At 41.0% G+C, this 18,557-nt stretch overlaps 1 protein-coding gene across 1 annotated transcript in view; it reads right to left on the bottom strand.

Moving 5' to 3' along the window:
- Positions 1 to 14,399, bottom strand: part of GLI2 (GLI family zinc finger 2) — a 251,937-nt gene extending 237,538 nt beyond the window's left edge. Inside the window, exon 1 of the mRNA XM_024197581.2 lies at positions 14,162 to 14,399. The gene's annotated coding sequence lies outside the window, so the exon portion shown is untranslated. The remainder of the gene's footprint in view (positions 1 to 14,161) is intronic.
- Positions 14,400 to 18,557: the final 4,158 nt, after the last annotated feature.

The following is an 18,557-nucleotide window of genomic DNA, read 5'->3' as shown; positions in this document are numbered from 1 at the left end:
CCCCCCCCCCCCCCCACCCCCCCGCCCCCCCCCCCCCCCCCCCCCCGTACAGTAGTGGTGAGAAAACAGCAGTAGCCTGTGGCATTCCACCATAAAAGAGTTCTTGGGATAGATGGCAGTTTAGGGAAGTCCTCTGGGACTTCTCAGAGAAAGAGGCAGAGCTACTCCTGCTAGGGACAGCAGACATCTCACAATACACCATGATCTATGATATCAAAGGCAGACGACAGCATTAAAAGAATCATCATTCTCATGATACTCAACCAACCCTAACAGCACATTTTCTGGGGCCACACCTGAGCCTAAAACCTCACTGACTAAAATCAAGGAAGTCTGAGAAGTCCATATTCCCTCACAGTTGTCCTGCCACAATTTTCTCATCAAGCTTTTCTGAAAAAGGAAGACTGGGTACAGATATCAATAACAAGCAATCTTTTCTTGAGAGACGTCTACTGTAGTTTCCATTAAGAATAGCTGGTACCCTGCCCACTGATGGGACATGAAAACAATCTTGACCAACAAAGATGAAGTACTTCCCTTCTGGCCATCACAAGCCTAACAGCACTTTAAGCCATCTTTACACCACCTGGATTCTGCCTGTACCAGGGACTGGAACAGCCCTCTAGCATGAGTTAGTCTATGAAGGCTGCTCTAACTTATGGTAGCCTTCCCAAGGCTACCAATGGCTTCCTCGGCAGTCCAGAACATCCACAGTGCTAGGTCACTATGACCACCTTGTGATGGGGAGTTCATCCCACACTGTAAAGGAAGGAGTTAAAACCAGCCTAGGGAGGCTGCACATGGAGAGAGGTTGTACAGAGCAGCCAATCAGGGCCCAGAGGGCTTACCTAAAAGGGGCTGCAGGGCAGAGCAGGGTTAGTTGCTGTGGGAGCCCAAGGAGAGAGGACTGTGTTCCTAGCGGACTGCAGGAAGGCAGCACCTTGGACAGAGCAGTTGCTGGCAGGGACCGGGGGAGCAAGTGGGATCTCCTGGCTGGCTGCTGGAAGATGCTGGCTGGAGGTCAGGAGAAGAGGGAGAAGAAAGTGCTGGAGCCATGGGAAAGTGGCCCAGAGAATTGAAGCAGCTCTGGTGGAGAAGTTAAGGAGAGGCAACAGGAGGCTGCTATTGACAGGGTCCCTGGGTCGGGACCCGGAGTAGTGTTTGCGTCCGGGTTCCCCCCATACACACACTTGCCACTGGGGAAGTGGCTGGACTATTTGGACTGAGATACTTTCCTCTTGGAAGGAGGAAAACACAGATGGTGACACAGCTGGGGGGCAGAGACATGAAAAGGATGCTGCAGTTCCTGGGTTGAGACAGGGCTGTAGACGGAGAAGACAATGGGAGAGGCACCACCAGGAGAGAGTGCGCCGTCTGAGAGAGCTAATCCCCCAGATGGCCAGCAGGAGGCACCACTCTGATGAGTGAACTCTGTCACACACACCCTCCTCCTGTGCCTGGCACACCCCCTAAACCATAGGCCATGAAGGGGGCAGTGGACCAGTCATACACAGCTCCTGTGGGGGCAGAATTCTCCCTTGGGCTATTGCAGCCCCCATATGCTGCCAGAATACCACATAGAGGCCAGGGCAGGGGCCAGAATATGACCTTTGATCTATAATACCTAATGGAGCCTGGTTTACAGTGAGAAGCTGTGCCTTACTGCAAGTTGTACAAGATGGAAAGGAGGTTGTATCAAATAATGTTTTACAGCTATACCCCCTTGGAACAGCTCTCATGTCAGGAAAGACCCAACTGTTCCAGATTAATTTGTTTATTTTTTGTGGTTTCACAATAAACAGCTTAACCTTGTTGACAATAACTATGTGTTTTCTCAAGATGCCAGTATTCTCCCTGCACTGTGCCCAAGCCTAGCCAGCATGGTCTGTCTTATTCCTTTCTTGAGCATTGGGTGGGGAAAAAAAGTTCAAAGAGTATAGAAAAGAAGGAGTAAAAACATAATTCCAGAAACAAAAATATTCCAATGGCAAAGAGTCTCCATTTTAGACTCATGGATTGCAACTAACCCAGTTAGAAACTGAAACATCTTACATCCCCTGAGAAAAAGTTCTAAACATATGTTTAGCCACTTGTGAGCTTTTGATCCTAATGCACAACATAGGACTAAATAGCAATATCAAGTAATGATTTAAAGCAGAAGAGACACCATTACACTAGGGCAGGTTCCAATCTCTTCTGTGAGTTTAGACCCTTAACTGGGCAGATGGCTTCACATCAGGAGATAGGTACAGAATACCGCAATTGCGGCCACTGTCCCGCGACAGCACGGAAGCAGGGGAAGAGAAAAGTTTATTTAATTAAAGCTAATCTGTTAGATTGGCTGGGGAAGAGATTATATAGCGGGGGGGGGGCTGAGCTAGCTAAAGAATAACACATGGTACGCTTTTAAAATGTACAACATGTGAAGCTCGTCTCTAAGTCTGGCGCTAAGGAGCCTGTGGTCTGGCAACAGTAAGGATTTCTGCTTTTTATTTCTTAAATCATCACAAGCATTAGAACTGAAAACCCCACATAATATTCTGAAGGAAAGGACATAAAATCTGAGTTTACATACCGTATACCAAATTAGTCATTGTTCTCATCAGATTTTATGCTCCAACTCAATTTCCACATAATTAAAACAACATTGGATCTTAAAAAAAAAAAGAAGAAGAAGAAGAAGAAGAATGGTGCCATGCCAAAGCCTGCAATAAGAGCCACTGGCACCAAAACAGTCAAAGTGCAGAGCTTAATTCCCTACTTAATAAGACAATTAAAGAATATTTGGATACAGCACTCTGCAAGTACCAACATGGAGTGCTGGTATCTCCAAAGGCACGCTGATCTGACGGCTTTATCACAAAGCATCTGTCACGAGCAGATGCCAGCAACACCTGAGAAAAGTGAAAACTAAAATAGGTTAATGTAGCTTTGATACACCCAGAGATCTGCATTGTCCAGTGTGTCTAGTTCTGAAGGTTTAAAGGGACAGTTTAATTGCAATGTACCTTTACACAGATATAGATATCTATATATACACTAAAGAGACCTTTGCTCTTATCCTCCATTAATAACCCTACCTAAACCATAATATTACCATTGTATGCTGAAGTGTTTTGAACCATTATTATAAGAGTTTTATAAGGATACTGATATGAGTGATATTTTTAACTATGAGAACATATTATGATTGATGCTTTGAGAGCCACAGGTGAAATGAACTGTAAGTGCAAAGTACTTCTCATCTGGAGACCCCAGAGCATAGCTATCTCTAAGTTTCAAATGAAATAATTCTCAAACATTTTCCCCTACCAGGCTTCATGCTATTTCAGAACTGAACCAAGTGGAGAGAAAAAGATAAGATAACCACAGTGATATAAGAACTAATTAGTCATTTCATTACCTGGCTCGAAGACAGGGCACTCTGCAGTTTTGTGACCTAAAAATGCCACTAGTGACCTTAAAACTCATGCTCAAGGGTGCTTAGAAACGTGTAACCTCCAGGGAAAGAGGGAGGAACATATGATGCCTAAATTCCATTAGCTCATATTAGCTGGTGAAATAGTAGAGACGGAAAGGTGTGACATTTTAAAGCAACCAGCCTATAAAACAGCACCTGCAGCACTGCACTTTGTTTGAACCTCAGCACCGATGGTTCAGCAGTCCAGCCTACACAGTAAGTTACACAACTGTTCTTAGGGATGGGTGATTTAGTACACCCAGAAGGTATGCTGTTTGGCTAATAGGAAACACAGCCTGCATCTTAGCATCTAACATATAACAAGAGAAAAAAGAGCCCTATATTCATTACAGGGCCACTAAACTGCAGTCATCTCTAGGGTGGCAGCCAATCACACACAACACCACACTAAGTAGGAGAGGGGAACTAATGATTAAGACACCCAGGATAAACTCCTGCTTTCACAAAAAGCATCTTGGACATTTCATATTCACACAGGACCGTGATTCTTAAGGTCTTGTTCAAAAGATCCACACATAGTGAACCGCACAGAACTGAAGTTTAGCCTGCCTTCAATGGATGGAGGGCAGGCCTGTGTGACGCTGGCAGGTCCATTCAGTCTGGAAGGGTGCACATATGAGAACAAGGAAAAGTGGAAGCCACATGGGCTTTGGCCATTAGATCCATTTTATCCTGCCCTCTGGCAGTTCTCCCTGCCTTAAAGTGATTTTTGGAGCATGCAATCATCAGACTGTGCATACAACGTAGATTTCATATGCTCTACATATTTACATCTTAAGCACACAAGTCTGAGAGAGACCAGAGGAAAGGGATGCCTGTTGGAAAAGCCATCCAACCTTCTGTGCTTCTTCATGTATCATCTGAAAAGAGGGAGGTAGAGGTAACTAATCTTGAGTGGCATGCTCCTATTTTATTATTACTACCCAAGTCCCTCCCGACTGTTAATGTTCCCTCCTTTCATTACAATCCTCCTTCTACAAGCTGCCAAATCCTCCAGGAATCAGCCTCACCCCTACGCCTCCTACCACCACATAATATCCACTAGTCCCAAAGTGGGAATTCTGGTCCCACTATTGGAGGCACTGAATTTAGCAGAATGATGTCATCACATATTCCAAAACTCAACTGGCACCATCACAGCTCTAGGAGTAAATGTATAAGTGTCAAGAATTTTGCTTTGACTAGAAGACGCAATCAGAATATATTCTAAGGAACAAAGTGGTGCCTTAAGGAGTCCTTGAGACAGTGGAACCAAGATGGGTACAAAGGTTCTCTCCACTCTCTTTTCTTAAAAAACCTTGCACACACAAGGAAATGAAAGACTAATACATTCATTATAGCCATGGGCGTAGGTTGGGGGCATTGCCCCCCCAAACTGCAAGCCTTGGACAGATGTAGAATTTGCACCTCTCCCCACCCCGCAGCCTCATTGGCCTGATGGGAGCTGCCCCCCCCCACCAAATATAGAAGTCAGACTATGCTTATGATTATGGCCCTGATTTAGCTAAACACTTCACATGTTCAACTTTATGCAGTATTAATGCTCAGAATACAGAAATATTCAGGAATAGAGCTGTGAGGAGAACAGAAGTTCTGTGTCATGAAGGATTTTGAGATTTGGTTATATTCCAAATCAGAGCAGAAAACAAAAATTTTGAAATTTCCCATGAAAGGGGGGAGAAATGCATATTTCTTCTTTCAAAACATTTCATTTTGATTTTCATTTTTTAATTTGGTATTAAAATGCAAAGGTAAAAAAATTCAACATGAAAAAGTCACTTCAGAACAATATAGCTAAAAATGTAATTCAGTTACATTTTTTAAACTCCTTGGGACTTTTTCAACCAGTTTTTTTCCAAAATCAAATTCTGTCAATCTCAACCTGAATTCATGAAGCATTTTGTTTTGATGGAAGTGGGACCACATATCTTAACATAATATGGTTCTGCCAAAATTTCTCCAACCAGCACTAGTTAGGAAATACCAAAGCTGTGGTTCCCAAAACAAGATGATTAGCTTGACCACTGTGCACATGGGGGGAATTCACCCCCCTGCAAAGGGCACTTTACAAAGCCCATGTACCACTTACCTCCTATTTTGAGTGGAGAACCAGGGTGAATTTTTCCCATATATTAAAAAGAGACACATAACTGCATAAACAGTCCTTCAAACTACTACACATCAGGTGAAATCCTGCTGTCCTGTCAATACTCCTATGGATTTGCCTGGGAACAATGGCTGAAAGCCAGATCCTACTCAGGGTCTAGTCACATGACTAAAAGCTCCAGGATCCACAGACAAATACGCAGTATGGTTGAATACTGCTCAGAAAAGCTTACTTTTGAATTTGTTAATTCAATGGGATTCGTACTACCTGGGCAATGAAGACCAGACATTTACTCTAAACCTTGACACCTGGACCACAAACTTCAAAACCTAAACATACTGTCACTACCTGTACGCACACAATGTATCAAACAGAAGTTCCTCAGGTCTGTTTATTTGAAAAAAATTGACTGATGGACTTTCAGTCTGTCATCAGCCCAGAGTGACCTCAATTTTTTGAGAAATAAAGTCAAAATCTATTCTTATCTTCAGAGATTCAAGATATATTTATGTGTCAGACTTCTTCTCCCTTGTCCTTAGCCTTTGGGAAGCATTCTAAAAATGATATCAAAGACTGAAAACCCTGCGATCACATTCACATTCACCTTTGACCCAGAACGCCTATAGCTCTCACCAATTCTTCAGATTGTTCTGAGTGTACGGTTAGAGACTGCAGTCCCCCAGAATGATTCTCAGTGCAGATTTAGGAATGAAATAAAGACTACTTTGCATAGTAAAACCCATTGTGCAGACCTTTAAAAAAAAAAAAGCTAAACTGACTTGGTTTTTGCAGTTTTCTACTACTTCATAGACTTTAAAGCCTCATTTCCTCACCAATACCCTTCTCCCCCATATACACAAATATTTGATTATTCTGTTTGAAATGTCTCTGTAGCATCTAGAGGAAAAAGATGCCCAAAGTAAACACTGATTGATTCTTCCTTAGCCCTCAAGATGTGCTTACACAGCAAATGCACACAAATCTCACATTTCACATTTTAAAATATGTACTTTTTTAAAACTCAAACATAATGAATGTGCTTAAATATTAGAACTTGCAATTATTAAGTAAATCACAGTACCTGTAAAGCTTCCATTTGCATAACATTAATTCATGATGGCATGTAAAACAAATTCATCACGCTCGTTATATTGTAGTCTGATTTATGTCGGAATTGGAAAAAATAAAAATCATGAGCACAAAATTATGTTGACAAGATGTACATGCTCTTTGAGGCCTGAGATTTTTTTTAAAGCATCAAAACAACTAAATTATGGGAAAGAGGGGTGGGAGCAAGTATCTTTAAAAATGAATAACACACAGGCTTCACACATACACACTCTCCAATTATTAATGTCAAGCATGATAAAGATACTAGAAAATCATTACCATTCATAGCCACTAACAGCCATTAAATTTCAATCAATTCAACTTAACACAAGTGTACTTCAGTGGCCCTTACAGTTCCTTATAGATGTGGCTCAAAAAGTCCTGTCTGACTTATTGCATTGTCCACCACACAAAGAGGCATTGCTAAGGATCGCTCTGAAAAGGACCTATCTTGGTCTTTGGAACTGATGCTCTTTTAACACCACAGTAATCAACAGATCTTTCTTTTAAGAAGGGCTGATAAAAGGGGGCTCTAATAGGACCCTACAGATCAATATAAAGGGGGAGGGGGAAAATATACTCTAATTTTAGCTAAAGATACTTCTTTTCATGAAGTTGAAAAAAAGTGACTGGCTATTTAAAGGGTTTTTCAGTTAATAGTAATAACTGCATCAAACTACTTAAAATCATTAGAGATCTAATAAAGCTGGAATTGATAGACAACTTTCAGGTCATCCACTCACAATATAATTTAACATCCTTGCTCTATAATCTGGGGGTAAAAATAAAGTTGTATTTAACTTTCAGTAAATGAGCATTCAAAATTGTGATGGTGATAATTATCAAGTACAAAGGTACAATGTTACAGTATCACATTGGGAACTCCCCCCCCCCCCCCCCCCCCGCAAAAACAAAACAAAACAAAAACGATTTGTTCCGCTGAGCTGTTCGTAGCATTCTTAAAATGGAAATTGTCCTGCCAACATTAAAGGAATTGGAGTAATGGGTAATATACTGCAGCTCCCAACTGAACAGAGCTCTGAATTCATACAGGTTTTAGTTAGTTGCACAGCAGTAAGGTAAAGGCATGTTACTCTGCAAAGGCTTCACTGGGTTCACATTGTTTATTTGCATGTAGCGCAGTCTTGGAGCCTTAACATTCACCTTTCATGGAGGAAAGGAGTGTTTTTACTTTTTCTAAGTAGGAACCCAGTGTTATTCAATGGAATTCACCCTGCAGGGTAGAAAATCCTTTGAATAGACCAGGTGGAAGTATAAACCACAGGAGTGTATTCCGATAATGAATACAATCATTGACGTGTATGAAACAGGGGCAACCACAGATATCTCAAAATTTATAATACAATTATGGTATATCTAGGGACATTTGCCCTACACTAGCTGTTAACCCATCCCTTACACATAGTACTGCTGTAATGGTCCAAAGCATGACAACTTACGGTAATATTACTGAAATGTTTTGGATCATTCTGCAGAACATTATAATCTTCCTCCCTTTAGGTTTTGCACTTTAGTATTTCATTCAGACTAATAAGTAACAGTAACACTCTCAATGGATAGCAAAGAAATATCTCTAACAGATGTGCACCTCCATTTTCATTTATTTTCCTACACTTACAAGCTGCATTGCTAAATTTCCCCCTCACCCCCAATGACAGGATCGAAAAAGAACCATAGTTCAACAGATTCCATAAAGGTAAATTGCTGCATGGAAAATGTCAGCAAAACTTAATCATACTGGAAGCCACATTTAATTAGAGCTTTTTCGTTGCAGCTGGGAGAAAAGAAGAGCTTTAACTATGTCACCTGAGATGGTCTAGATACTGAAACTATTTGTAAGTTAACAAAAACATTTGCATCACAAAGCGCTCTAGGGCAGCACAGTAGTAAAGCAGATGTGTAATGAACAAAGATCATGGCACCAAAACAATCAGGGTTGTAAATAACTACTAGTAATCTGCAATCATTTAAATTTTGGTTTAATTACCAGATAGCAAACAGGTTTCATTCTAACATAGGTAAATACTTTCCAGAATACACACTTTATCATATTTAACTCCATAAGCAACACAGTCAAGAATCTGAAACTCAGAAAAGTAACAATAACAACAGAGAGAGAGAGAGAGAGAGAAGTGATAAGAATTAGACTTAGTACTAGGTCACACACATTAAATAAACTTTTCCCTGGAACAGAATACAAATGCAGCCATTTCAACTGTATCTACTGTAAGTACTACAGTTACACAATCACACACATGGGAGGCAAGGGGGTACAGGCTAAAGAAAAAAATTCAATCTAGCGCTAATGAATAAAAAGTTCCTTTTATTTCACTGTTGTTTTTGGTTCATTAAATTTTCCACAGATTTGCAGAGAAGAAAACGTGATCAATAAACCTTGACAAAAGTGAACGTGTGAAAAAGGCAAGAGAAAGGCACAGGAAGATAAAAGTGATATCCCGATCACAGATTTCAGAGGCAGATGACCAGAGCTTTGGGCTGCTGAATAATCTGAATAGACCATCATTTCTTTACAGCCTTTCACTTTCTTTTCCCTGACTGTTGGAACTCTTCATTCAATACAATAGTAAATGCACTAAAACTTTTTTTCTTATGCTAATGGCTGAAATCGGGTACTCACAGTTAAAACACACTTCCCACCAACTTGTTTTCTTTAAAAAAAAAAAACACATTAACCTATTCAAGTTAAACCAAAATGTCAAAGATAGCTTAAAGCTTACTCTTGCAATTTCACAAAATTAAAGGATAAAGCTGCTAAACTCCTTTTGAATGAGAATAAATGCTTAGAAGGTAGAAGAAATAATATAATAATAAATTCTGGAACCTAAAATTCTAATTTCATTCTTTCTGGACATTTGTAATCTACTTAAAGGTGACAGTCTCAAAAAGATTTGAGACATGAAAAAATGTATCAACAGGACACTATCAAACTTTGAACAAGACACTAAGGCCTCTATTTTCAAAAATGCCCACTGATTTTGGGTGTCCAGTTTGAGAACATCTATGGCCCCATTTTCAGTGGGGCTGAGCAACCATAAATCCTACTGAAGTTCTTGCTGCGTAGAACTTCTGAAAATCAGGCCCTAGATGTCTCAAACTGCACACCCAAAACTAGTGGACACAAACAAATAGCAGCCTAAATAATTTATCCCTCTCATATCAAGCTTAGTATGGAAGATCAGATATATGATTTCTCAATGGATTTCAGAAAGGAACATATTAACTGTTCCTGATCAGCTGTTTACATGATCTAATGCTATGTCTCTCTCATTTGATTTTACACACACACTTTTATGTATGTGTGTGATTATTGCTTGCTTGCCAGCACAATGTCTTCTTGTACTGGAAATCATTCATGCTGGTTTTATTTTGTTATATTATCCCTCATAATTACTGAATATCTATTTTTAGGTGGTATTGGGAATGTAGCAGAAGTAGCTGTAAGATACTGAATACTGGTCAATGTTTGCTACAGTTCTTTAAAATACTTACACAGGTATATAAAGCAGTTGTGCAGTTTTCAACCAATACTTTGCAATCTTCTCCATCAGTAGAAATGCAGACTATTGAATGAGCTGCCTAAACTGTGAGTGGGAAGTGCAAATATCAAATTTCTGTGAAGCCCTGGAAGCTATGGTTTGGAGTGGCAACTAATTAGTTTGATGCTATAGTCACATCTAATGTTCCAAAGTAGCCTCTTTTAAAAACTCACTGACTCAGAATCCTCCACCAGATTATTAAGTGGCCTCTTTGTGGAGAAGCAATGGATAGGTGTTTGCTGCACAAATAAATATAGATTTTGGTGACTGTTTACTGAATCCACTATCTTCACTAATCTGCACTTGGAAACTTGTGAACAGAGCACTTCTCAGAGCACAAAAAGCACGGCGTATTTGTGTATCTTTCAGATTGCAGTACAAACAACTGGCTTACAGTAGGCCACCAAAAATAGGGGGAGGCAGTTGACTGGGTTTCTACTTTAAAGTTAAGAATTGAGATCATCCTGGTGTTGTTATTTTGATGTGCTACCTTGTCCCAAAACAATAAATCTAGTGTTTGAAAGCTGCTTTAAAAACACCAAGTAAAATATCAGGATCAGGAAAAAAATTAATCATCTTTAAATCACTGATAGTCTCCAAGATGTAATTCCAAAACCATCATACAGTAAGTAGTCCTTTCTGTCTGGTGACATTAGCAAGGCACTGTAAGGAAAAGACCCGGTTCAGGTTTAAGGTAACCAGAGTAAGGAAAACAGCAAAATGATACCAGTCTTTTACCGTAAACATTTCAATTGCTTTTCAAATCTCATCCAAAAATGTGGTCATTTATATAATTTCATGGTGAAAGAAACAACACTACCCGTTCGTTTGTTTTCTTAAAGTTAAGGTGACATGAAAATCTAGGTTATGTACTAGAGAGGTAGGGTCAAGTTCTGTTTTCATTTATACATGTATAATCCGAAGTAACTTCAACTCCAGTTTATCAGAGAAAATTTGGACCCGATTCTCTACTTTTTTCTCATATTAATGAGCTAATACAAATACAAATAATATTTGTCCATCTGTATACATCCCCTTTGACACACTGAAAAAAAGAGACATTGAAAGGAAGTTGGAAACAGTCTTCAAGATCTGTTGGTTTTTTTGAAGAACAGCAGTTGCATTTCTGGGCACTTCAAAGTCACATACTTAAGACAACAACATTCAAGATCAAGTGAATCTTACCTCACCTTTCTTTAAAGATTAGCTCTTTTACAAACATACAAGACAAGGTTGGATAGACAGGGATCCATAGAATAATAGTTCAACTTCACTTAATCGTGCACTTTCTGGTATTCTGGGTAGGTCATCTGATCAAAGTATGACAAGTTTCAAAAAACTAACTGCACTAAAAAAAATCCTGTTGAGTTTAATTCATGTTTTAAAAATGTGTCCGATTTTTAATTACACGCAATATGCCCTTTTTTAGTAAAATTAAAGTTTGACAGGTGTCAAAATTTCCTGGAATTCCAGCCCAAATGCAAATTACCATATCCACAGCTCAGAAAAACTGAATCAAACCAATTCAACAAAGGTACATGCTATATACAATAATTACCATGCATTTCAAGCAATCAAGTAGTGTAAATAATAATTTATCAGGGTTTCCTTTCCCAGGTAAATGTAAAATGTAGGCAGAATTCTCTGCTTTTCCCCTAGCAAAGTTATACAAATTAGTTTTAGTAACCTAAAAAAAATCTTTTTTAAAAAACGTAAGGTAGCTAGAACAAACAGATCAAATCGGTAAGTCTTATAACAAATCAGTCTATTCCACATCTGTATATTTTGGATTTCATGGTTTATTTACTTTACTTTCTTGGCACTAGCTCCACAGTGCATGCCAATACAATATTTGTTTAAATGCTATTTTATGCAGCATGCTAGTGAAACGTTTACTTTCAAATTCTTGTACATCCCAAGAGCCTCAATTGCAAAAAAAAGTTTTACAACTGCTCCTTTTGTCTATAGCCGTTAAGCTCTATAAATTTCATCATAACCCAATAAAATGTTTGTTTCAATATGTGTAAAGGAGGGCGTATCCTTAATTGTATCAAATATAGAGAAATCTAAACAGATTAGACATACACACATTATACACACACACATACACAGATGTGGTAGTAACTCCATAGTTAAGACTGTGTTCAGTTATATATAACTGGTTATATATACACATACACACACCCATATACATGTGCACACTCACTCATATGCAAAGAAATATACACATATAATAGCCTTTAAAAATGTACTTGCTCACTAGCCCAGGGCTAGTATTTTTTTTCCATGGATCACTAACATTTTATTTTTTCCCCATCAACAATGTAATAAAAGATGGTTTAGTAGATTTCTGGGGGGCTGCACTAGTACATTTTCAAATTTTGCAATGTTACGTGTATACATACATGAACATATACACATGATAGATAAAAGAGAGCTTTGCCTTCTGTAAAAGAGTTGTGGGATAGATACTTCATCTTGGCCCACAAAACTTTCTGAATAATCCCACTTTCCAAGTTTGTGATCAAGTAGTATGTGTACAATTGGAAAATCCTTTAACTGGGCTGGCACTCTGTCCCTGGCTGGACACACACCTCATGGTGAGAGTGAAAGTCACAGAGTCTATTGCAGGCAAACTCTGTACAGGATCTTATTTTATTTATTGAAAAATCATCCTAATCTCCTGGGCTGGAAAAATCAGGTTTCCTAGGAAATGAGAGCAATTACTTGAGGCAGAAAAGGCATCTAGATGAGCCGATCCCCCCGATTGTTTTAAAGCCACTGAGTCCAGGGGGAAACTCTCTGCTCTCTAAATCCTTAATAGGATTGGCGCCCAGCTCTCTCCAAGCCGCTCCTCATCACACAGGGATCAAGTTGCAGCAGTGGATTTTTGAAATTCCTCAGCAAATATACTTGTTGAAAGATTGCTCCTCCCGGGGGCTGGGGGGAGGGGGAGAAAAAGACGGGTGGGGGGCAACTTAAAATACAGTAGTAAATTCACTGATCACTTTGGAGAGCAAAGCTACCTTCAGCAGGAAAACAAGCAGGTCTCGGCACTGCCTGGGTGCAGCACTGGGCAGAAGTTGCAGGGAAGTGACTGTCACTTAAGCACCGGTCCCCACTGCACCCAGTAGAAATCACTGTCCCAATATTACTACTGTACCCTTCCAGCAGCACTGCACCCCTAAAATAGGGGTGGGGGCACCCCACAGTATGCATGCAACAATTCCATTCACGGACGGAGGACAGGGAAGCAGCGGGCTGCACCGCCCCCCCTGCCCCCCCGGCTCCATCTAAGCAGCTTTACAGGAGTGAGGTGGGGGGAAAGGAAGGAGCCTTTCGCAGCAAAGGTCTCCCCCGAGCAATCTACACCTCGGCGGGCTGGAGATGAGGGGTCGGGAAACACCCCGGAACGGCCGGGATCTCCCGCGGAATCAGCATTAGGCGACTCCGGGGTTCCAGTGTGGCCAGGCAGGGGTGTAATTAACACCGCGCAACACGACCACGTCTCTGGTCAGTTTCAGGCTCTGCTCTGGTGCGATCGGGATCCCGCACCCTTGTGCTCAGTCCGCCCCAGCTCGGAGATGGAAACGAGCAGGAAAGTGAACCAAGCACAACAGCCCAAAAACCCGCTGCCCAAAGTTGCTGAGATAAAGCCCCCCTCCACCCCACGGTAACCAGCGCAGGAGAGCCCGTGCCACTTACCTGCTGGCAAAGTGCAGCGCCTAACACTGGCAGCAGGGGACTCTACCCCTGTGCGAGGGAAGCATGATCCGGCGCAGTTTAGGGAAATTTCTTCCCCACTTCCCAGCCCCCTCCTCACTCTCCCTCTCAAAACACAGGCACCCCAAAGAGAAAGGGATAATCATCAAAAATCAACTTTACCCAAAGAGAGAACCCAGGAAGTTTTCACCGTGCCAGCAGCTGCTCCGGAGCAGGGCTGCTCATTCAGCCCCCCATCATAAACTTGGGGGGGCGTGGGAGGGACTTTCCAGACGTCCTTCCCTTTGGTGCCTTTTTTAAAAGCTGTTGCTGCGGCCGCCGCCACCACCACAAATCCCGGCTGCAGCTTGGCTCTTTCCCCTTCTTCCTCCGAGGAGTCTCATTGATGATAGTTTGGAGGGGAGAGAGTTTAAAAAAGTGTCGGGAGCCTCTGCTGCTGCTGGCGTGTTTCTGCACTTCTGCCATCCATCATCCCAGCGTAGGACACCGACACACACACACACACACACACGCTGAAGTTTAGGAGGACTGTAGGGGGGGAGGAGAGAGGAGCTTTTGTCTTTCAAGCACCGACACAAGAAGAAAGTTTTAAAAAAAGAAGGGGGAGGGGGGGAAAACTTTTCTCTCCCACTCTTTTAATTTGAATTGGGGTTTGTTAACTCAAGTCAGATGATCTCCATAGTCAAAATCCAGTGCCGGATCTGTTTTCACTCTAATCCTCCCCCCCCCCGCCCTTCTCCTCCAGTGAATTGCACCATTTGCTGCTCCAGATGGGCTGGGCCTTTCTCACATACTGGAGTAGAGAAGCACAGCAGAGGAGGAAAAGTAGCTAGGATTTCCTGCAAGAAACCTGTCAGATTCCCTAGCACTGGGCAGGTTGATTTCCTCCTCACTGGCCCAGCGGCGGGGTTTGTGAATCGGTAAGAATGAGTCCATGCATACCTGGTTTCAGTAGCTCCATGTCCATTCTGGGCAATCAGTTAGCATAGCTGGCACACTGTATCCAGTTTGAATTCTCGCTCACACTCACTGGTAGTTTTTTCAACCAGATGGAAATAATCTGAAACAAAACAAACAAAACACCCCTAATTTCTTTGGCAAAGAAGGTTTGTGTTTGTGTGAAGTCACTTCTAAGCATCTTGGATTCATTGGCTAGTGGCAGGCTGCAGTTAGACTGATGGCTAAGTGGGCTCTGGCTTTCCAATAACTTTTATTTTTAACTTGGAGTATTTGGAACTCAGTTAACAAGCTAAACCTAAAGTTTGCATTACTTCTGAGACTCCTAACTGGGCTGTAAAAACAACCCACTGGTATCTTCTGCGGGAACAGAGGTGGAATACAACTGGCTTTAAGTCTATGGTACATGGAAAAATACTGCAGCTACATGAATAAAATGTTATCTCAGAAATGCTCCAAACTCTTAAAGTCTGTGTGGGTTCTCCCCCCCCCCCTTTATGCAGCTCATTGCTTTTGTTTCAAATACAATAGCAGGCAAACACAATATTAAAGCTCATCCAGATGGGATCGCCACATGCCCTAAGAGCCTGATCCATAGCCCATTAAAGTCAGTAGAAAGATGCTAACTGACTTTACTGGGCGTTGGATCAGGCCCTAAAATGCTTTATTTTTTAAAAGAACAATGATGCATCCATTTCTTGTAACAGACATTTTGAATGGACAATATTTTACAATCAGTAACCACACAAGTTAGGGAAGTGGTGGAATAGAAGAGTTTCAAGTCCACACAGCAAAACACAGTCGATGGATTCTCTGCTGTTCTGTTTTCATACTGTGTAGGGGTCCGATCCAACTGCTACTGATGTCCATGGAAAAACAACCAACAACTTCAGTGGAAGTTGGATCAAGCCCTAAGAGGTATAGTCTCAGCAGGTGTAAATTGTCAATGTACAATTTGCCCCTAACTGTCTGCAAACATATGTAGATTTCAGAATGATCTTTAGTAGGACAAAGTATTCATTAAAGATTTTCCCTAAATCTTATTAACTAACCTTTCCCTTTAAGCATGTTATTCTTTTAATCCCCATATGTTTTTAAAGTGAGACTCTAATGGGGAGGGGGGGACAAAATAGCTTTAGTGTGTATTGATCTGTTTCATATATATATTAATATCAGTGAGAAATGCAGCAGTTTTAATTTACGATATCACCAATCTGGGCTGCCTATGGCAATAAGCTTTGTCTGTGTTTTGATTTCTTTGGCTATGGGGTTTATTACAAGTTTATAAAACCCCCACAGCTAGATGCAGTGTGTGGCACCACACAGTATCTGGTCATAGAGTTGGTGTCTGACCCTGAAAGGATTATATCCAGTGCTGTAAAGGGTCTTGCTCCATTACCTCCTTGCTACTAGTATAAGGACGTGACCAGAGTAAAGGGAGCAGGTCACTATGCTACATCAATCCTCAGCTGCAGTTTCAGTCCCTTGGGCTGCTCTAATTTATGCCAGTGGATTAACTCTGCACATAGCGTCTCCAGGTGTGGAAGAGTGAAAAGACTGAGCTTTCTGCCAGCTTGGCAAACCCTTCTCCCTCCTGACTTGTGTTGCATGCAGTCCAGCTAGATCACCGGATCTGCTTCACAATTTTAAGCACCTCTAAAAATCAGGCTACTTATCTGGATGCCTCAACTTTAAGCACTGGAGTTTGAAAGTTTTGGCCTTAACCTTTGGATGGCAGTAAAATACTACTGTTCAAGGGCATTCCTTATGCCATTTATTTCATTCAGATGATCTTGAGAAGACCTGCCCAGCCCACGGACCACTCTTTCAATGGCCTAGTAGGACATTCTTACAGCAAGCTTTTGTCCATGGTTAGTACTATGTGTGGCTCCTAAGCACCCTCTTCCAGCTTTGTCTATATGGGACACCTTGGAATGCTGATGACCTGAGAAAGATGAAGTGGAGGGAAGTGCTGGGGAGACAGCTAGAGTGCCAGTAGTAAAAAATCTCAGACTGAGTCAACTCATTTGTGCCCAAGTATTTTAAATCTTATGCCATGCCAGTGCAGGAAGAAAGAAAGAAAGAGGTCCTTTTCTTCCACCATCACATTCATGAAGTCGAAGTTAGCAGACCAATTCTGGGCAATAGACAGTTTGGCCAACCCGCAACTCTGCCTCCAACTGGAGATATCATTTTATGCTGTCAGAAGTTTTAATTGCACTTTGCACTAAAGGTCACTTAATTCAGACTGAGTTTTTGGTTTCCATACGGGCAGAGTCAGTTCTGGCAGGAACAAAGATTGCCTCTTCTCTGTATTAGTTTCAAAAGGGGGCTCCTTACCCTGGAATGCATTTACCAGTTTGATTCTCTAAAAAAAGAATTTGTTAAATCTTCAGATCATATCACAAGATCCATTTGTTCTCCTAGGGTTTTCCTACTGTGGAGGAAAGATGGGATGGGGGTGGGAGAGATACAGGGAGGGATGATTGAACAAAAGGTTGAGTAGGATCTGGTAAGGGATCACTTTGTGGGACATTGGTCCTCAATTATTATTGTATATTTATAAGTGAACATGTGCCCAGAGTTTTGGATGGGCACATTTTTAAGACAGAAAGAAAGAAAGAAAAAGAAAGGACGAGAGATTGATCCTGAGCAGTATTTTAGCAATATGGCACAATATTCAGCTCACAGATGCATAGGTGCAATTTCATTGGAAAAGAGTGGCCCTCTGTGTCAAGATTACGCTGGAAACTTTTCCCATTTGTGAAGAGGTTACTGGTGATGGTTGAATCCCAAAAGATTCAGCAATTCTGTCTAGCTAAGTACCCATAAGTCTGTATCTATCTAAAGAATTTTATATAGCACCTATCACTGGGAAATGAAAATTATGTTTATCCAAATCTTTGCTGAACATCTTGGGCCAGAGCCTCAGCTGATGTTAACTGACATTTCCACTGAATTCAATGGAGCTACACCAATTTATATCAGCTGATGATCTGACCACTTGATCACTTCCTTCTTCTGGTCTGGCTGCAAGAACAGTCTTTTACATGGTATTTTGACATCTATTGGCCAAAGCCAAAAAATACAGCTTTGTGAAGTTATGTAAATTTTAATGATAAGAAAAGTTTTTCAGAGCTCAGAGAAGTTTGTCTGGATTTTGGACTAAATGTTTGAGTCCGTTTTTATGTTCTCTGAATTGCTTTTCTCATTCCTAGTCCATATAGTTCTTCCTTTTTCTAATCCGTTCACTGGAGTGTTCCCTTTTTGTCTTCCCCAGGTGTCAGATTGAAAAGATGTAAAGAATGAACTGGCATTTGACATGATGAAAAATCAAAATATGAAACTGGGGTCAAATTCTAGGCTCTTCCATCTGTTCTTACATCCAATTATGGATAATTTGATTTAATAGAGTGAAATTGCTAGAGATGGTTGAGGGTGGAATATTCCAAAAATGTCATCAACATTTTTGATTGAAATTCAAAATCTCAACAATGAAAAAAATCATTCACATTTGGAAAATTCTGACCAGCTCTCATTTGGGACCTGAAAGAACATCTATTAAAGTCAATGGAATGATTCCAATTGACTGCAATAAGAG

The sequence above is a fragment of the Terrapene carolina genome, unplaced genomic scaffold (genome assembly GCF_002925995.2).
Source record: "Terrapene carolina triunguis isolate 2854851 unplaced genomic scaffold, T_m_triunguis-2.0 Scaffold62, whole genome shotgun sequence".
Classification (NCBI taxonomy): Eukaryota; Metazoa; Chordata; order Testudines; family Emydidae; genus Terrapene; species Terrapene triunguis.
This window is presented reverse-complemented; position numbering and strand designations above follow the sequence as displayed.